Genomic DNA, 18,816 nt, shown 5'->3' on the forward strand with positions numbered 1-18,816 from the left:
GCCATTCCATATGGATTTAGATTTATTGTCACATGTACCGAGGTGCAATGAGAAGTAGTGTTCTGCGTACAGTCCAGACAGATTGTTCCATATGTAGGAGTGTTTTCAGAGACTAAGTACTGAGCTGTCTTTTACGTGGGGGATTTTCCCTCTTAATTACGGCGCAGCTAACACAAAGATGCGCGGAGACAGCAACTCTTGTTGAGACAGATTTATTTCCCAACTTGGTCAACGTACGCGGGAGAGTGATTCAGGCCAGTTTCCAAATCACTGTAAAGTGACAACCTTCTCAGTTCAGTAGGTCTACAATTTCCAAAATCCAGTCGCCCACCCCAGTCGCCCACCCCAGTCGCCCACTCCAGTTGCCCACCCCAGTTGCCCACCCCAGTCGCCCACCCCAGTCGCCCACCCCAGTCGCCCACCCCAGTTGCCCACCCCAGTCGCCCACCCCAGTCGCCCACCCCAGTTGCCCACCCAGTTGCCCACCCCAGTTGCCCACCCAGTTGCCCACCCCAGTTGCCCACCCCAGTTGCCCACCCCAATTGCCCACCCCAGTTGCCCACCCCAGTTGCCCACCCCAGTTGCCCACTCCAGTTGCCCACCCCAGTTGCCCACCCCAGTTGCCCACCCAGTTGCCCACCCCAGTTGCCCACCCCAGTTGCCCACCCCAGTTGCCCACCCCAGTTGCCCACCCCAGTTGCACTCCAATCCTTGTAGCTATAGATTGTACCTTGACCAATGAATTTTAGTTTAGGCAGCATGGTAACTGCATGATCAGCTGATGGATTCTTGGACCACTGCTCCCTTCCCGTTGCCCTGTTCAAATTCTTAGTTGCCTTTACCACCGTTCTTAATGGTACATTGCCTGTGTTGGCACTTCTAATAAAAACTGTTTTTCTCTGAATGTATTTCTGCTGACCAAATAGTTTCTGTGTGATTCGTTCTGAAGAATGTGGTCAAGTTAGTGAGCTTAAATCACACTATGCATTGTGGGCTCTTACTATTACTAAAGCTTTAAACGCTTACTGTTACGTTTGAAGAATACATGTTTTATCGTTAATAATGGTTACTGGATATATTTTTGCATGGTTAGTTTCAGTCCTCAATAAACTAACTTATAACTAGCTATTCTAGTGCTATCCCAGCTAGTTATCTGAGTATTAACGGATCTCATCTTAAGGTCCCCCCTTTTTTTTCAGCCTCCCTTTTTGGTCCTTTGCTAGCCCAAGAACAGGCCACTAAATAGATATGCCAGATATGCCTGGGAGCTTGAAGGCGGCGTGACTACTGGGCATAACTTGTAGCTCTTTGTCGCGACTACAGAGTGCTTTTTCCAGTACCACTGCTTCATTTACCTTTTAAGGAAGCAAGGAAAACGATAAGTACTAATGCTTGCAGAATTACAACCACACGGGATATGATTCATGTCCATGGGTGAATATTAGTATTTAATCCCAATTCCACAGTTTACGGAAGAAACTCTGGGCTTGAAGCAGTTCTCTAGCTTTCTCAGCACGCATACTAATCTGCTCCCACTCCTTATTCCAGAGGCGGTCAATTTGGCACGGCCTCTGTTTAAGTTCTGTTAAACCCACCTCTCGGTGCCGTGTGCATGGCAATTCTGTTTGGACATATCGGTGGATCTGTTGATCGTCATTGGTAAACTTGCAATCATTACGTTCAGCCATGACTGCATCATCAGGTGGTGTGCATGGCCTTGGACAAATTGGTCAGAATGATATTGTGCCCGGGCAGTTCTCATTTGATCCCACGCTTAGTATAGGTTTGGAATGAAGTCACAATGTAGTAATTAGTCCAGTATTGAGCACTATTAAACACAATCTGGCTGTTCACTTTACCCGCTAACGAGCAGTTCCCGTATGTAGTGTACCCGCAGTAATCTCCTGTACTAATGGTCGTCACTGGGCACAACCAGGTAGCTCCTTTGCATTCACAGAGGTTCAACTAACACCCTGCTCCCAAAGTATCTCAAATTAAGGGTTATGGTGTTCGGGCCGGAAAGTGGAGCTGAGTCCACAAAAGATCATTGATCATTGCTCGGCACAACATTGAGGGCCGAAGGGCCTGTTCTGTGCTGTACTGTTCTATAATCTATAATCTATAATCAGCCATGATCTCATTGAATGGCGGAGCAGGCTCGAGGGGCCAGATGGCCGACTCCTGCTCCTAGTTCTTATGTTCTTATGTTCACCCAGAGAAGCTGGTGAGTGCTGTTCTCCCCTTCCCGGGGAATATGCAACATCATTCCCACTAGGAGGGTGTGGTTATCATTCTCAAAGGGAACGCGATTGGCCAACGTCAATTCCCTCAGGAGTTCAGGGCTCGGTGGGCCGTTTGTCTCCAAGCCTTCAATTGGCCATTGCTCACCCAATTCGGTACTCGGTGCAAATCCAGCTGGAGTAGGATGTCCTGGAGATTCTGTAACACGTGTGTTACATACATGTTACATACCCGCACCCTGTACACTTTCTGTGAAATCTCGCCCTGTCTGTCAATGTTGTCTGATACGGCTGCACACTCCTTCCACACGAGCTGATTGACTCGCTGGTTGAGGTCTGTACCAGTTCCGCCATCCTGGTACATGTCCTTAACTGCCGCTCTCATTGGCCCTTTCGCAACCTCAGTCTCTGCACTAATCTCTGCAATGTCAAGGGCAATAACTGTTGAAACTCCTGCCCCATATCCTTCAACCGTTCGTTCCACTCTCCCTCTCTGTTGTCGCTTCATATTTTCAGTCCACTCCCCTCCAGAATTTACCGTTCCAGGGTCACAAATAATCCCTGGCCGTAGCTCTCGGTTGGTACGTGCAGGTTGGTGAGATTAACCATAACTTTCACATGTTCATATCCAGGTACTACTGTCACTGATTGGTCAGTGGGGGTCAGGACTAACCCGTGTCCCATAGTGTGGCCAGTCATTTGCTCATCACATTCGGGCCTGGGGGACATCCTTGGGCTCGTGGTTGTATCCAAGCCGGGGCTTGTGGTTGTATCCAAGCCGGGGCTCGCCGGTGTCAGAGTGGTGATGGTAGGTTTCTGCCTGGTCCCTACCCTTATCTGGTGGGCCCTGGTTCCCTACAGTATCCCACTCGATTTTTGGCTCCTGTTTTTGACTGGGAGTATAGTAGTGGGCTAAGTATGCAGCCTTGCGAGGGCCCCGGTATTGAACACCAACATCCCCATTTGTGGGGACCAGTATTCAATGGCGCTCGTCTGAGGTCACCGAAGCGAAGGGATTAAATCCCAACGTCTCGGGTAGATCAGGCGAGTGCACATCAGAATGAGACTAGCCATCTTACTCCAATATGCAGATTTGCCAAATACTGATCCCGCCCATAGTGGGCGGTATCCGGATCGCGGTGTATCGTGAGATCCTGTTAAATCTCGTATGGCGCTGGGTAAATCCAGAACGACACCTCTCCTGGCATCTATCGGCGGCATTCCGCATTACTGGGAGGTGCCAATCTACCAGGCATTTTGCAAAGAGACGTTTAGTTGAGTTTTAGACTGGGCTGCGAGCAGAAGTCAAGCATCTTCTCTCACTGCAGTTCAGTAAAGATATGTCTGTAGACAAATTTGCAGTTTCTTTCGAAGCAGTTCACAATTGTCTGATTAGAAGGAGAACAAATAATAATACAGCACAGGAACAGGCCCTTCGGCCCTCCAAGCCTCTGCCGATCGCGTGTCCTATCTAGACCAACCGCCTGTCCTTCTATACGCCGTCTGTTCATGTGCCGATCCAGATAAGTCTTAAAGGTCGCATCTGTCTCAGCCACCTCCCTTGGCAGCGCATTCCAGGCCATCACCACCCTCTGTGTAACAAACTTCCCCTGCACATCTCCACTGAACCTGTCCCCCGCCTCACCTTGAACCCTTGTAACTCATTTCCGCCCTGGGAAAAAGCCTTCAACTGTTCACCTTATCTATACCCCTAATCATTTTATAAACTTCTATCAGGTCGCCCCTCAGCCTCCATCTCTCTAGGGAGAACAACCCCAGTCTATTCAATCTCTCCTCATAACTAATACCCTCCATACCAGGCAACATCCTGTACTGTCTCCTAAGCCTCCGCGTCCTTCTGGTAGTGCGGCGACCAGAATTGGACACAGTATTCCAAATGTGGCCGAACCAACATTCTATATAACTGTAACATAATTTTCGAACTTTTATCCTTGATACCCCGTCCGATGAAGGCAAGCATGCCATATGCTTTCTTTACCATCATTTCCATCTGTGTTGCCAATTTTAAGGATCTGTGGACCTGCACGCCCAGATCTCTCTGTGTCTCTATGCTCCTGATGGTTCTGCCATTTATTTTATAGCTTCCACCTGAATTGGATCTATCAAAATGCATCACCTCGCATTTGTCCGGTTTAAATTCCATCTGCCATTTCTCTACCCAATTTTGCAGCCTATCTAAATCCTGTGGTATTCTTTCACAATCTTCATCACTATCCGCAACTCCTGCAATCTTAGTATCATCTGCAAACTTGCTAATCAGACCCGCTACGTTTTCTTCCAAGTCTGTGGTGAATGTAACTTAGTAATTCACCCCGTATTTGCCAATACCGTTGTAAGCACAGTAGCGTTATCCGACCACTAGGGGGAGTAGCTCTGGGAATGCTCAGGAATTTGTACAGGGCTCCACCCTTGGCTCCGCCCATGACTCCTCCCCCTTGACTGCTGTATAAATAACGGTGTCCAGAGCCAGCCTGCAGTTCATCGAGAGTTCAACGGGTAACAGGCTGGCTCCCTCCCAACAATGACCTGTTCTAAAGAGTTTACACATCCCTCTGAGACACCGATGCAAAATACTCATTCAGGATCTCACCTACTTATTTCGGTTCCATGCATAATTTTCCTCCTTTGTCCTTGAGTGGACCAACTCTTTCTCTAGCTAGCCTCTTGTTCCTAATATAAAATACCTTGGGATTCTCCTTAATCCTGTCTGCCAAGGATATTCCGGACCTCTTTTTTCCCTCCTAACTCCCTGCTGAGTTGTTTTCTACTTCCCTTGTATTCTTCAAGTGCTTCATCTGATTTTAGTTGCCAAGGGCAGCAGGGTAGCATTGTGGATAGCACAATCACTTCACAGCTCCAGGGTCCCAGGTTCGATTCCGGCTTGGGCCACTGTCTGTGCGGAGTCTGCACATCCTCCCCGTGTGTGCGTGGGTTTCCTCCGGGTGCTCCGGTTTCCTCCCACAGTCCAAAGATGTGCAGGTTAGGTGGATTGGACATGATAAATTGCCCTTAGTGTCCAAAATTGCCCTTACTGTTGGGTGGGGTTACTGGGTTATGGGGATAGGGTGGAGGTGTTAACCTTGGGTAGGGTGCTCTTTCCAGGAGCCGGTGCAGACTCGATGGGCCGAATGGCCTCCTTCTGCACTGTAAATTCTATGATCTATGACCTCACATCTTTTTCCTTTCTCTTTTGGACTAGACTCGCAATTTCCCTTGTCATCCATGGTTCTTTCCTGTCTCTCCTTTTCATAGGCACATGCCTGCCTTGCACTCCCATCGACTGCTCCTTAAAAGGCTCCCACAGTGCCAAACGTGGATTTACCTTCAAACAGCCTCCCCCAAACAACAGCCTCCAAATCCAGCCTAATCTGGGTGTAGTTAGCCTTCCCCAAATTTAGTACCTTGACCCGAGGACAATACTCCTCCTTTTCCATGAGTATCCGAAAGCGTACGGAATTGTGGTCACTGTTCACCACATGTTCTCCCACGACAACTTTGATGACCTGGCCAAGCTGGTTCCTTAGTAATAGGCCCAATATAGCCCCCTCTCTAGTTGGACTATCCACATATTGGTACGAGAAACCTTCCTGGATACACTGAACAAATTCCTCATCATCCGGACTCCCAGTCCTAAGGGATTTCCAGTCAATAAGAGGAAAATTAAAGTCTCCCACTACAACAACCCTATTATTTCTACATCTATCCAGAATCTGTTCCTCAACTTCCCGTGAGCTGTTGGGAGGCCTGTAGTACACCCATCATAGTGACTGCCCCCTTCCTGTTTCTGAGTTCTACCCACAGTGCCTCGTTACTTGATTCTTCCATGATCTGGGTGAGTGAGGGGAGGAGTACACAGAAAGATCCCAGAGAGGGGAAGAGTTAATGTTCACGATTCTCTTAAGGTTAACGTGCAGGTTCAGTCGGCAGTTAGGAAGGCAAATGCAATGTTAGCATTCATGTCAAGAGGGCTAGAATACAAGAGCAGGGATGTACTTCTGAGGCTGTATAAGGCTCTGGTCAGACCCCATTTGGAGTATTGTGAGCAGTTTTGGGCCCCGTATCTAAGGAAGGATGCGCTGGGCCTTGGAAAGGGTCCAGAGGAGGTTCACAAGAATGATCCCTGGAATGAAGAGCTTGTCGTATGAGGAACGGTTGAGGACTCTGGAGGGGGGATCTTATTGAAACTTACAGGATACTGCAAGGCCTGGATAGAGTGGACGTGGAGAGGATGTTTCCAATTGTAGGAGAAGCTAGAAGCAGAGGACACAATCTCAGACTAAAGGGACGATCCTTTAAAACAGAGATGAGGAGGAATTTCTTCAGCCAGAGGGTAGTGAATCTGTGGAACTCTTTGCCGCAGGAAGGCTGTGGAGGCCAAATCACTGAGTGTCTTCAATGTTGTTGATTGATAAGGGTATCAGAGGTTATGGGGAGAAGGCAGGAGAATGGGGATGAGTAAAATATCAGCCATGACTGAATGGCGGAGCAGATTCGATGGGCCGAGTGACTTAATTCTGCTCCTATGTCTTATGGTCTTAAGAGTGCACAGGAAGATCCCACAGAGAGGAGAGGAGTGCAGAGGACGATCCCAGAGAGAGGGAGATCGATGTGCGCAAGGCGGGCTACAGAGGAAGATCCCAGAGAGAGAGAGAGAGATGAATGTCGGGGTGTGTGAGGGGAAAGTGCACAGGAAGATCCCAGAGAGAGAGAGGGGGGGGAATGTTGGGGTGTGAGGGGAGAGTGCACAGGAAGATTCCAGAGAGAGAGAGAGGGGAATGTTGGGGTGTGAGGGGAGAGTGCATAGGAGGATCCCCGAGAGAGAGAGAGAGACGAATGTTGGGGTGTGTGAGGGGAGAGTGCACAGGAAGATCCCAGAGAGAGAGAGACGGGGGGGAATTTTGGGGTGTGAGGAGAGAGTGCACAGGAAGATTCCAGAGAGAGGGGAATGGTGGGGTGTGAGGGAGAGTGCACAGAAAGATCCCAGAGAGAGAGATGAATGTCGGGCTGTGTGAGGGGAAAGTGCACAGGAAGATCCCAGAGAGAGAGAGGGAGGAATGTTGGGGTGTGAGGAGAGAATGCACAGGAAGATTCCAGAGAGAGAGAGGGGGGAATGTTGGGGTGTGAGGGGAGAGTGCACAGGAAGATCCCAGAGAGAGAGACGGGGGGGAATTTTGGGGTGTGAGGAGAGAGTGCACAGGAAGCTCCCAGAGAGAGAGAGGGGGGGGATGTTGGGGTGTGAGGAGAGAGTGCACAGGAAGATCCCAGAGAGAGAGAGAGGGGAATGTTGGGGTGTGAGGGGAGAGTGCACAGAAAGATCCCAGAAAGTGAGAGAGAGACGAATGTCGGGGTGTATGAGGGGAAAGTGCACAGGAAGATCCCAGAGAGAAAGAGAGAGAGAGAGATGGGAATGTCGGGGTGTGAGGGGAGAGTGCACAGGAAGATCCCAGAGAGAGAGAGAGAGAGACGAATGTTGGGGTGTGTGAGGGGAGAGTGCACAGGAAGATCCCCAGAGAGAGAGAGAGAGACGAATGTTGGGGTGTGTGAGGGGAGAGTGCACAGGAAGATCCCAGAGAGAGAGAGAGGAGAATGTCGGGGTGTGAGGGGAAAGTGCACAGGAAGATGCCAGAGAGAGAGAGAGAGAGAGGGGAATGTCGGGGTGTGAGGGGAAAGTGCACAGGAAGATCCCAGAGAGAGAGAGTGAGAGAGGGGAATGTCGGGGTGTGAGGGGAGAGTGCACAGGAAGATCCCAGAGAGAGAGAGAGAGAGGAGAATGTCGGGGTGTGAGGAGAGAGTGCACAGGAAGATCCACAGAGAGAGTGAGAGAGGGGAATGTCAGGGTATGTGAGGGGAAAGTGCATAGGAAGATCCCAGAGAGAGAGAGAGAGAGGAGAATGTTGGGGTGTGAGGAGAGAGTGCACAGGAAGATCCCAGAGAGAGAGAGTGAGAGAGGGGAATGTCGGGGTGTGAGGGGAGAGTGCACAGGAAGATCCCAGAGAGAGAGAGAGAGAGAGAGAGGGGAATGTCGGGGTGTGAGGGGAGAGTGCACAGGAAGATCCCAGAGAGAGAGAGGAGAATGTTGGGGTGTGAGGGGAGAGTGCACAGGAAGATCCCAGAGAGAGAGAGGAGAATGTCGGGGTGTGAGGGGAGAGTGCACAGGAAGATCCCAGAGAGAGAGAGGAGAATGTCGGGGTGTGAGGGGAGAGTGCACAGGAAGATCGCAGGGAGGACAGAATCGGGGTGTGTGAGGGGCGGGTGCATTGTGGCGGCACGCTGGCACCGTGGTTTGCACTGCTGCCTCACACCGCCAGTGACCCGGGTTGAACTCCACCTTTTGGAGGGTCACTGTAGACCCGATGGGCTGAATGGCCTCTTTATGCTGTGGGAATTGAATTAAGAGAGCGAGAGAGACAGGGATCCGTGGGGAGGGGGACGCGAGGGTGCAGAGGAAGATCCCAGTGAGAGAGAGCGAGGCATGGCTGTGTGAGGGGCAGTGCAGAGGAGAGAGGCAGTTTGTGCTGTGCTCTGTGCCAGTTACGTCAGTGCAGAGTACCTTGTCCAGGGGGCAGCGCCAGACCTTTGACCAGCCAGACATCTGTGAGGGCTAGAAATCTGCGGTAACAGATGGGTGAGGAATCACAGGATAGAGCTCAGGAAATTCAACTGACAATGAAGATAGAGTGAAGGGGGAGGGGGTGAGAGAGACAGAAAGAGAGAGAGAGAGAGTGTGGCAGTGAGAACGAGTGAAGCAGTGAGAGAGAGTGAAGAAGAAAAGAGACAGAGAGAGAGAGTGAAGGATAAAAAGAGATAGGGAGAGAGAGTGTGAGTCAGTGAGAGAGACAGACAGAGAGAGAATGCAGGAGAAAGACAAAGAGAGGGAAACAGCGAGTGGTTCTGAAGAGATGTGCTTCCATTCTGAGTTTGAGCAGTGATGTGATTGGGAATTGGAGTGAATCACATTGTGTCTCAGTAAATCACAACACATACTGGGCAACGCACCCCGCCAGCAGCGGGATTCTCCGACCCGGCAGGCAGCTAATGGGGTTACTCATTGTGGGCACCTCATGCTTTCGGGGAATCTGCGGGCGTGAGTGCGCTGGCAACGTAACGGAGGATCCTACCCAATAACTCTCACACAGCGCTCCCAACAGTGCGGCGCTCCCTCAGTACTGACCCTCTGACAGTGCGGAGCTCCCTCAGTACTGACCCTCTGACAGTGCAGCACTCCGTCAGTACTGACCCTCTGACAGTGCAGCACTCCCTGAGTACTGACCCTCTGACAGTGCAGCACTCCCTCAGTACTGACCCTCTGGCAGTGCGGCCCTCCCTCAGTACTGACCCTCTGACAGTGCGGCACTCTCTCAGTACTGACCCTCTGACAGTGCAGCACTCCCTCAGTGCTGACCCTCTGACAGTGCGGCTCTCCCTCAGTACTGACCCTCTGACAGTGCGGCACTCCCTCAGTACTGACCCTCTGACAGAGCGGCACTCCCTCAGTGCTGACCCTCTGACAGAGCGGCACTCCCTCAGTACTGACCCTCTGACAGTGCGGCACTCCCTCAGCACTGACCCTCTGACAGTGCAGCACTCCCTCAGTACTGACCCTCTGACAGTGCGGCACTCCCTCAGTACTGACCCTCTGACAGTGCGGCACTCCCTCAGTACTGACCCTCTGACAGTGCGGCACTCCCTCAGTACTGACCCTCTGACAGTGCGGCGCTCCCTCAGTACTGACCCTCTGACAGTGCAGCACTCCCTCAGTACTGACCCTCTGACAGTGCGGCACTCCCTCAGTACTGACCCTCTGACAGTGCGGCACTCCCTCAGTACTGACCCTCTGACAGTGCAGCACTCCCTCAGTACTGACCCTCTGACAGTGCGGCACTCCCTCAGTACTGACCCTCTGACAGTGCAGGCACTCCCTCAGTACTGACCCTCTGACAGTGCGGCACTCCCTCAGTACTGACCCTCTGACAGTGCAGCACTCCCTCAGTACTGACCCTCTGACAGTGCGGCACTCCCTCAGTACTGACCCTCTGACAGTGCGGCACTCCCTCAGTACTGACCCTCTGACAGTGCGGCACTCCCTCAGTACTGACCCTCTGACAGTGCGGCACTCCCTCAGTACTGACCCTCTGACAGTGCTGCACTCCCTCAGTACTGACCCTCTGACAGTGCGGCACTCCCTCAGTACTGACCCTCTGACAGTGCGGCACTCCCTCAGTACTGACCCTCTGACAGTGCGGCACTCCCTCAGTACTGACCCTCTGACAGTGCGGCACTCCCTCAGTACTGACCCTCTGACAGTGCGGCACTCCCTCAGTACTGACCCTCTGACAGTGTCGCACTCCCTCAGTACTGACCCTCTGACAGTGCAGCACTCCCTCAGTACTGACCCTCTGACAGTGCGGCACTCCCTCAGTACTGACCCTCTGACAGTGCGGCACTCCCTCAGTACTGACCCTCTGACAGTGCAGCAGTCCCTCAGTACTGACCCTCTGACAGTGCGGCACTCCCTCAGTACTGACCCTCCAACAGTGCGGCACTCCCTCAGTACTGACCCTCTGACAGTGCAGCAGTCCATCAGTACTGACCATCTGACAGTGCGGCGCTCCCCCAGTACTGACCCACTGACAGTGCAGCAGTCCCTCAGTACTGACCCTCTGACAGTGCGGCACTCCCTCAGTACTGACTCTCTGACAGTGCGGCACTCTCTCAGTACTGACCCTCTGACAGTGCGGCACTCCCTCAGTACTGACCCTCTGACAGTGCGGCACTCCCTCAGTACTGACCCTCTGACAGTACGGCCCTCCCTCAGTACTGACCCTCTGGCAGTGTGGCACTCCCTCAGCACTGGCCCTCTGACAGTGCGGCACTCCCTCAGTACTGACCCTCTGACAGTGCGGCACTCCCTCAGTACTGACCCTCTGACAGTGCGGCACTCCCTCAGTACTGACCCTCCGACAGTGCGGCACTCCCTCAGCACTGACCCTCTGACAGTGCGGAGCTCCCTCAGTACTGACCCACCGACAGTGCGGCACTCCCTCAGTACTGACCCTCTGACAGTGCAGAACTCCCTCAGTACTGACTCTCTGACAGTGCGGCACTCCCTCAGTACTGACCCTCTGACAGTGCGGCACTCCCTCAGTACTGACCCTCTGACAGTGCGGCACTCCCTCAGTACTGACCCTCTGACAGTGCGGCACTCCCTCAGTACTGACCCTCTGACAGTGCGGCACTCCCTCAGTACTGACCCTCTGACAGTGCAGCACTCCCTCAGTACTGACCCTCTGACAGTGCGGCACTCCCTCAGTACTGACCCTCTGACAGTGCGGCACTCCCTCAGTACTGACCTCTGACAGTGCGGCACTCCCTCAGTACTGACCCTCTGACAGTGCGGCACTCCCTCAGTACTGACCCTCTGACAGTGCGGCACTCCCTCAGTACTGACCCTCTGACAGTGCGGCACTCCCTCAGTACTGACCCTCTGACAGTGCGGCACTCCCTCAGTACTGACCCTCTGACAGTGCGGCACTCCCTCAGTACTGACCCTCTGACAGTGCAGCACTCCCTCAGTACTGACCCTCTGACAGTGCGGCACTCCCTCAGTACTGACCCTCTGACAGTGCGGCACTCCCTCAGTACTGACCCTCTGACAGTGCGGCACTCCCTCAGTACTGACCCTCTGACAGTGCGGCACTCCCTCAGTACTGACCCTCTGACAGTGCGGCACTCCCTCAGTACTGACCCTCTGACAGTGCGGCACTCCCTCAGTACTGACCCTCTGACAGTGCGGCACTCCCTCAGTACTGACCCTCTGACAGTGCGGCACTCCCTCAGTACTGACCCTCTGACAGTGCGGCACTCCCTCAGTACTGACCCTCTGACAGTGCGGCACTCCCTCAGTACTGACCCTCTGACAGTGCGGCACTCCCTCAGTACTGACCCTCTGACAGTGCGGCACTCCCTCAGTACTGACCCTCTGACAGTGCGGCACTCCCTCAGTACTGACCCTCTGACAGTGCGGCACTCCCTCAGTACTGACCCTCTGACAGTGCGGCACTCCCTCAGTACTGACCCTCTGACAGTGCGGCGCTCCCTCAGTACTGACCCTCTGACAGTGCGGCACTCCCTCAGTACTGACCGTCTGACAGTGCGGCACTCCCTCAGTACTGACCCTCTGACAGTGCGGAACTCCCTCAGTACTGACCCTCTGACAGTGCGGAACTCCCTCAGTACTGACCCTCTGACAGTGCGGCACTCCCTCAGCACTGACCCTCTGACAGTGCGGCGCTCCCTCAGTACTGACCCTCTGACAGTGCGGCGCTCCCTCAGTACTGACCCTCTGACAGTGCAGCACTCCCTCAGTGCTGACCCTCTGACAGTGCGGCGCCCCCTCAGTACTGACCCTCTGACAGTGCGGCACTCCCTCAGTACTGACCCTCTGACAGTGCGGCGCTCCCTCAGTACTGACCCTCTGACCGTGCGGCACTCCCTCAGTACTGACCCTCTGACAGTGCGGCACTCCCTCAGTACTGACCCTCTGACAGTGCGGCACTCCCTCAGTACTGACTCTCTGACAGTGCGGCACTCCCTCAGTACTGACCCTCTGACAGTGCCGGCACTCCCTCAGTACTGACTCTCTGACAGTGCGGCACTCCCTCAGTACTGACCCTCTGACAGTGCGGCACTCCCTCAGTACTGACCCTCTGACAGTGCGGCACTCCCTCAGTACTGACCCTCTGACAGTGCAGCACTCCCTCAGTACTGACCCTCTGACAGTGCGGCACTCCCTCAGTACTGACCCTCTGACAGTGCAGGCACTCCCTCAGTACTGACCCTCTGACAGTGCGGCACTCCCTCAGTACTGACCCTCTGACAGTGCGGCACTCCCTCAGTACTGACCCTCTGACAGTGCAGCACTCCCTCAGTACTGACCCTCTGACAGTGCGGCACTCCCTCAGTACTGACCCTCTGACAGTGCGGCACTCCCTCAGTACTGACCCTCTGACAGTGCGGCACTCCCTCAGTACTGACCCTCTGACAGTGCGGCACTCCCTCAGTACTGACCCTCTGACAGTCCGGCACTCCCTCAGTACTGACCCTCTGACAGTGCGGCACTCCCTCAGTACTGACCCTCTGACAGTGCGGCACTCCCTCAGTACTGACCCTCTGACAGTGCAGCACTCCCTCAGTACTGACCCTCTGACAGTGCGGCACTCCCTCAGTACTGACCCTCTGACAGTGCGGCACTCCCTCAGTACTGACCCTCTGACAGTGCGGCACTCCCTCAGTACTGACCCTCTGACAGTGCAGCACTCCCTCAGTACTGACCCTCATGACAGTGCGGCACTCCCTCAGTACTGACCCTCTGACAGTGCGGCACTCCCTCAGTACTGACCCTCTGACAGTGCGGCACTCCCTCAGTACTGACCCTCTGACAGTGCGGCACTCCCTCAGTACTGATCCCTCTGACAGTGCGGCACTCCCTCAGTACTGACCCTCTGACAGTGCGGCACTCCCTCAGTACTGACCCTCTGACAGTGCGGCACTCCCTCAGTACTGACCCTCTGACAGTGCGGCACTCCCTCAGTACTGACCCTCTGACAGTGCGGCACTCCCTCAGTACTGACCCTCTGACAGTGCAGCAGCTCCCTCAGTACTGACCCTCTGACAGTGCGGCACTCCCTCAGTACTGACCCTCTGACAGTGCAGCACTCCCTCAGTACTGACCCTCTGACAGTGCGGCACTCCCTCAGTACTGACCCTCTGACAGTGCAGCACTCCCTCAGTACTGACCCTCTGACAGTGCGGCACTCCCTCAGTACTGACCCTCTGACAGTGCGGCACTCCCTCAGTACTGACCCTCTGACAGTGCGGCACTCCCTCAGTACTGACCCTCTGACAGTGCAGCACTCCCTCAGTACTGACCCTCTGACAGTGCGGCACTCCCTCAGTACTGACCCTCTGACAGTGCGGCACTCCCTCAGTACTGACCCTCTGACAGTGCGGCACTCCCTCAGGACTGACCCTCTGACAGTGCAGCACTCCCTCAGTACTGACCCTCTGACAGTGCGGCACTCCCTCAGTACTGACCCTCTGACAGTGCAGCACTCCCTCAGTACTGACCCTCTGACAGTGCGGCACTCCCTCAGTACTGACCCTCTGACAGTGCGGCACTCCCTCAGTACTGACCCTCTGACAGTGCGGCACTCCCTCAGTACTGACCCTCTGACAGTGCGGCACTCCCTCAGTACTGACCCTCTGACAGTGCGGCACTCCCTCAGTACTGACCCTCTGACAGTGCGGCACTCCCTCAGTACTGACCCTCTGACAGTGCGGCACTCCCTCAGTACTGACCCTCTGACAGTGCAGCACTCCCTCAGTACTGACCCTCTGACAGTGCGGCACTCCCTCAGTACTGACCCTCTGACAGTGCGGCACTCCCTCAGTACTGACCCTCTGACAGTGCGGCACTCCCTCAGTACTGACCCTCTGACAGTGCGGCACTCCCTCAGTACTGACCCTCTGACAGTGCGGCACTCCCTCAGTACTGACCCTCTGACAGTGCGGCACTCCCTCAGTACTGACCCTCTGACAGTGCGGCACTCCCTCAGTACTGACCCTCTGACAGTGCAGCACTCCCTCAGTACTGACCCTCTGACAGTGCGGCACTCCCTCAGTACTGACCCTCTGACAGTGCGGCACTCCCTCAGTACTGACCCTCTGACAGTGCGGCACTCCCTCAGTACTGACCCTCTGACAGTGCGGCACTCCCTCAGTACTGACCCTCTGACAGTGCGGCACTCCCTCAGTACTGACCCTCTGACAGTGCGGCACTCCCTCAGTACTGACCCTCTGACAGTGCAGCACTCCCTCAGTACTGACCCTCTGACAGTGCGGCACTCCCTCAGTACTGACCCTCTGACAGTGCAGCACTCCCTCAGTACTGACCCTCTGACAGTGCGGCACTCCCTCAGTACTGACCCTCTGACAGTGCAGCACTCCCTCAGTACTGACCCTCTGACAGTGCGGCACTCCCTCAGTACTGACCCTCTGACAGTGCGGCACTCCCTCAGTACTGACCCTCTGACAGTGCGGCACTCCGTCAGTACTGACCCTCTGACAGTGCAGCACTCCCTCAGTACTGACCCTCTGACAGTGCAGCACTCCCTCAGTACTGACCCTCTGACAGTGCGGCACTCCCTCAGTACTGACCCTCTGACAGTGCGGCACTCCCTCAGTACTGACCCTCTGACAGTGCGGAACTCCCTCAGTACTGACCCTCTGACAGTGCGGAACTCCCTCAGTACTGACCCTCTGACAGTGCGGCACTCCCTCTGAACTGACCCTCTGACAGTGCGGCACTCCCTCAGTACTGACCCTCTGACAGTGCGGCACTCCCTCAGTACTGACCCTCTGACAGTGCAGCACTCCCTCAGTACTGACCCTCTGACAGTGCGGCACTCCCTCAGTACTGACTCTCTGACAGTGCGGCACTCTCTCAGTACTGACCCTCTGACAGTGCGGCACTCCCTCAGTACTGACCCTCTGACAGTGCGGCACTCCCTCAGTACTGACCCTCTGACAGTGCGGCACTCCCTCAGTACTGACCCTCTGACAGTGCGGCACTCCCTCAGTACTGACCCTCTGACAGTGCGGCACTCCCTCAGTACTGACCCTCTGACAGTGCGGCACTCCCTCAGTACTGACCCTCTGACAGTGCGGCACTCCCTCAGTACTGACCCTCTGACAGTGCGGCACTCCCTCAGTACTGACCCTCTGACAGTGCGGCACTCCCTCAGTACTGACCCTCTGACAGTGCGGCACTCCCTCAGTACTGACCCTCTGACAGTGTCGGCACTCCCTCAGTACTGACCCTCTGACAGTGCAGGCACTCCCTCAGTACTGACCCTCTGACAGTGCGGCACTCCCTCAGTACTGACCCTCTGACAGTGCGGCACTCCCTCAGTACTGACCCTCTGACAGTGCAGCACTCCCTCAGTACTGACCCTCTGACAGTGCGGCACTCCCTCAGTACTGACCCTCTGACAGTGCGGCACTCCCTCAGTACTGACCCTCTGACAGTGCAGCAGTCCGTCAGTACTGACCATCTGACAGTGCGGCGCTCCCCCAGTACTGACCCTCTGACAGTGCAGCAGTCCCTCAGTACTGACCCTCTGACAGTGCGGCACTCCCTCAGTACTGACTCTCTGACAGTGCGGCACTCTCTCAGTACTGACCCTCTGACAGTGCGGCACTCCCTCAGTACTGACCCTCTGACAGTGCGGCACTCCCTCAGTACTGACCCTCTGACAGTACGGCACTCCCTCAGTACTGACCCTCTGGCAGTGTGGCACTCCCTCAGCACTGGCCCTCTGACAGTGCGGCACTCCCTCAGTACTGACCCTCTGACAGTGCGGCACTCCCTCAGTACTGACCCTCTGACAGTGCGGCACTCCCTCAGTACTGACCCTCCGACAGTGCGGCACTCCCTCAGCACTGACCCTCTGACAGTGCGGAGCTCCCTCAGTACTGACCCACCGACAGTGCGGCACTCCCTCAGTACTGACCCTCTGACAGTGCAGCACTCCCTCAGTACTGACCCTCTGACAGTGCGGCACTCCCTCAGTACTGACCCTCTGACAGTGCGGCACTCCCTCAGTACTGACCCTCTGACAGTGCGGCACTCCCTCAGTACTGACCCTCTGACAGTGCAGCACTCCCTCAGTACTGACCCTCTGACAGTGCGGCACTCCCTCAGTACTGACCCTCTGACAGTGCAGCACTCCCTCAGTACTGACCCTCTGACAGTGCGGCACTCCCTCAGTACTGACCCTCTGACAGTGCGGCACTCCCTCAGTACTGACCCTCTGACAGTGCGGCACTCCCTCAGTACTGACCCTCTGACAGTGCGGCACTCCCTCAGTACTGACCCTCTGACAGTGCGGCACTCCCTCAGTACTGACCCTCTGACAGTGCGGCACTCCCTCAGTACTGACCCTCTGACAGTGCGGCGCTCCCTCAGTACTGACCCTCTGACAGTGCGGCACTCCCTCAGTACTGACCCTCTGACAGTGCAGCACTCCCTCAGTACTGACCCTCTGACAGTGCGGCACTCCCTCAGTACTGACCCTCTGACAGTGCGGCACTCCCTCAGTACTGACCCTCTGACAGTGCGGCACTCCCTCAGTACTGACCCTCTGACAGTGCGGCACTCCCTCAGTACTGACCCTCTGACAGTGCGGCACTCCCTCAGTACTGACCCTCTGACAGTGCGGCACTCCCTCAGTACTGACCCTCTGACAGTGCGGCACTCCCTCAGTACTGACCCTCTGACAGTGCGGCACTCCCTCAGTACTGACCCTCTGACAGTGCGGCACTCCCTCAGTACTGACCCTCTGACAGTGCGGCACTCCCTCAGTACTGACCCTCTGACAGTGCGGCACTCCCTCAGTACTGTCCCTCTGACAGTGCAGCACTCCCTCAGTACTGACCCTCTGACAGTGCGGCACTCCCTCAGTACTGACCCTCTGACAGTGCAGGCACTCCCTCAGTACTGACCCTCTGACAGTGCGGCACTCCCTCAGTACTGACCCTCTGACAGTGCGGCACTCCCTCAGTACTGACCCTCTGACAGTGCGGCACTCCCTCAGTACTGACCCTCTGACAGTGCGGCACTCCCTCAGTACTGACCCTCTGACAGTGCGGCACTCCCTCAGTACTGACCCTCTGACAGTGCGGCACTCCCTCAGTACTGACCCTCTGACAGTGCAGGCACTCCCTCAGTACTGACCCTCTGACAGTGCGGCACTCCCTCAGTACTGACCCTCTGACAGTGCGGCACTCCCTCAGTACTGACCCTCTGACAGTGCGGCACTCCCTCAGTACTGACCCTCTGACAGTGCGGCACTCCCTCAGTACTGACCCTCTGACAGTGCAGCACTCCCTCAGTACTGACCCTCTGACAGTGCGGCACTCCCTCAGTACTGACCCTCTGACAGTGCAGCACTCCCTCAGTACTGACCCTCTGACAGTGCAGGCACTCCCTCAGTACTGACCCTCTGACAGTGCGGCACTCCCTCAGTACTGACCCTCTGACAGTGCAGCACTCCCTCAGTACTGACCCTCTGACAGTGCGGCACTCCCTCAGTACTGACCCTCTGACAGTGCTGCACTCCCTCAGTACTGACCCTCTGACAGTGCGGCACTCCGTCAGTACTGACCCTCTGACAGTTCAGCACTCCCTCAGTACTGACCCTCTGACAGTGCGGCACTCCCTCAGTACTGACCCTCTGACAGTGCGGCACTCCCTCAGTACTGACCCTCTGACAGTGCGGCACTCCCGTCAGTACTGACCCTCTGACAGTGCAGCACTCCCTCAGTACTGACCCTCTGACAGTGCAGCACTCCCTCAGTACTGACCCTCTGACAGTGCGGCACTCCCTCAGTACTGACCCTCTGACAGTGCGGGACTCCCTCAGTACTGACCCTCTGACAGTGCGGAACTCCCTCAGTACTGACCCTCTGACAGTGCGGAACTCCCTCAGTACTGACC

This window comes from Scyliorhinus canicula, chromosome 20, assembly GCF_902713615.1.
Source record: "Scyliorhinus canicula chromosome 20, sScyCan1.1, whole genome shotgun sequence".
In the NCBI taxonomy this organism is placed as follows: Eukaryota; Metazoa; Chordata; class Chondrichthyes; order Carcharhiniformes; family Scyliorhinidae; genus Scyliorhinus; species Scyliorhinus canicula.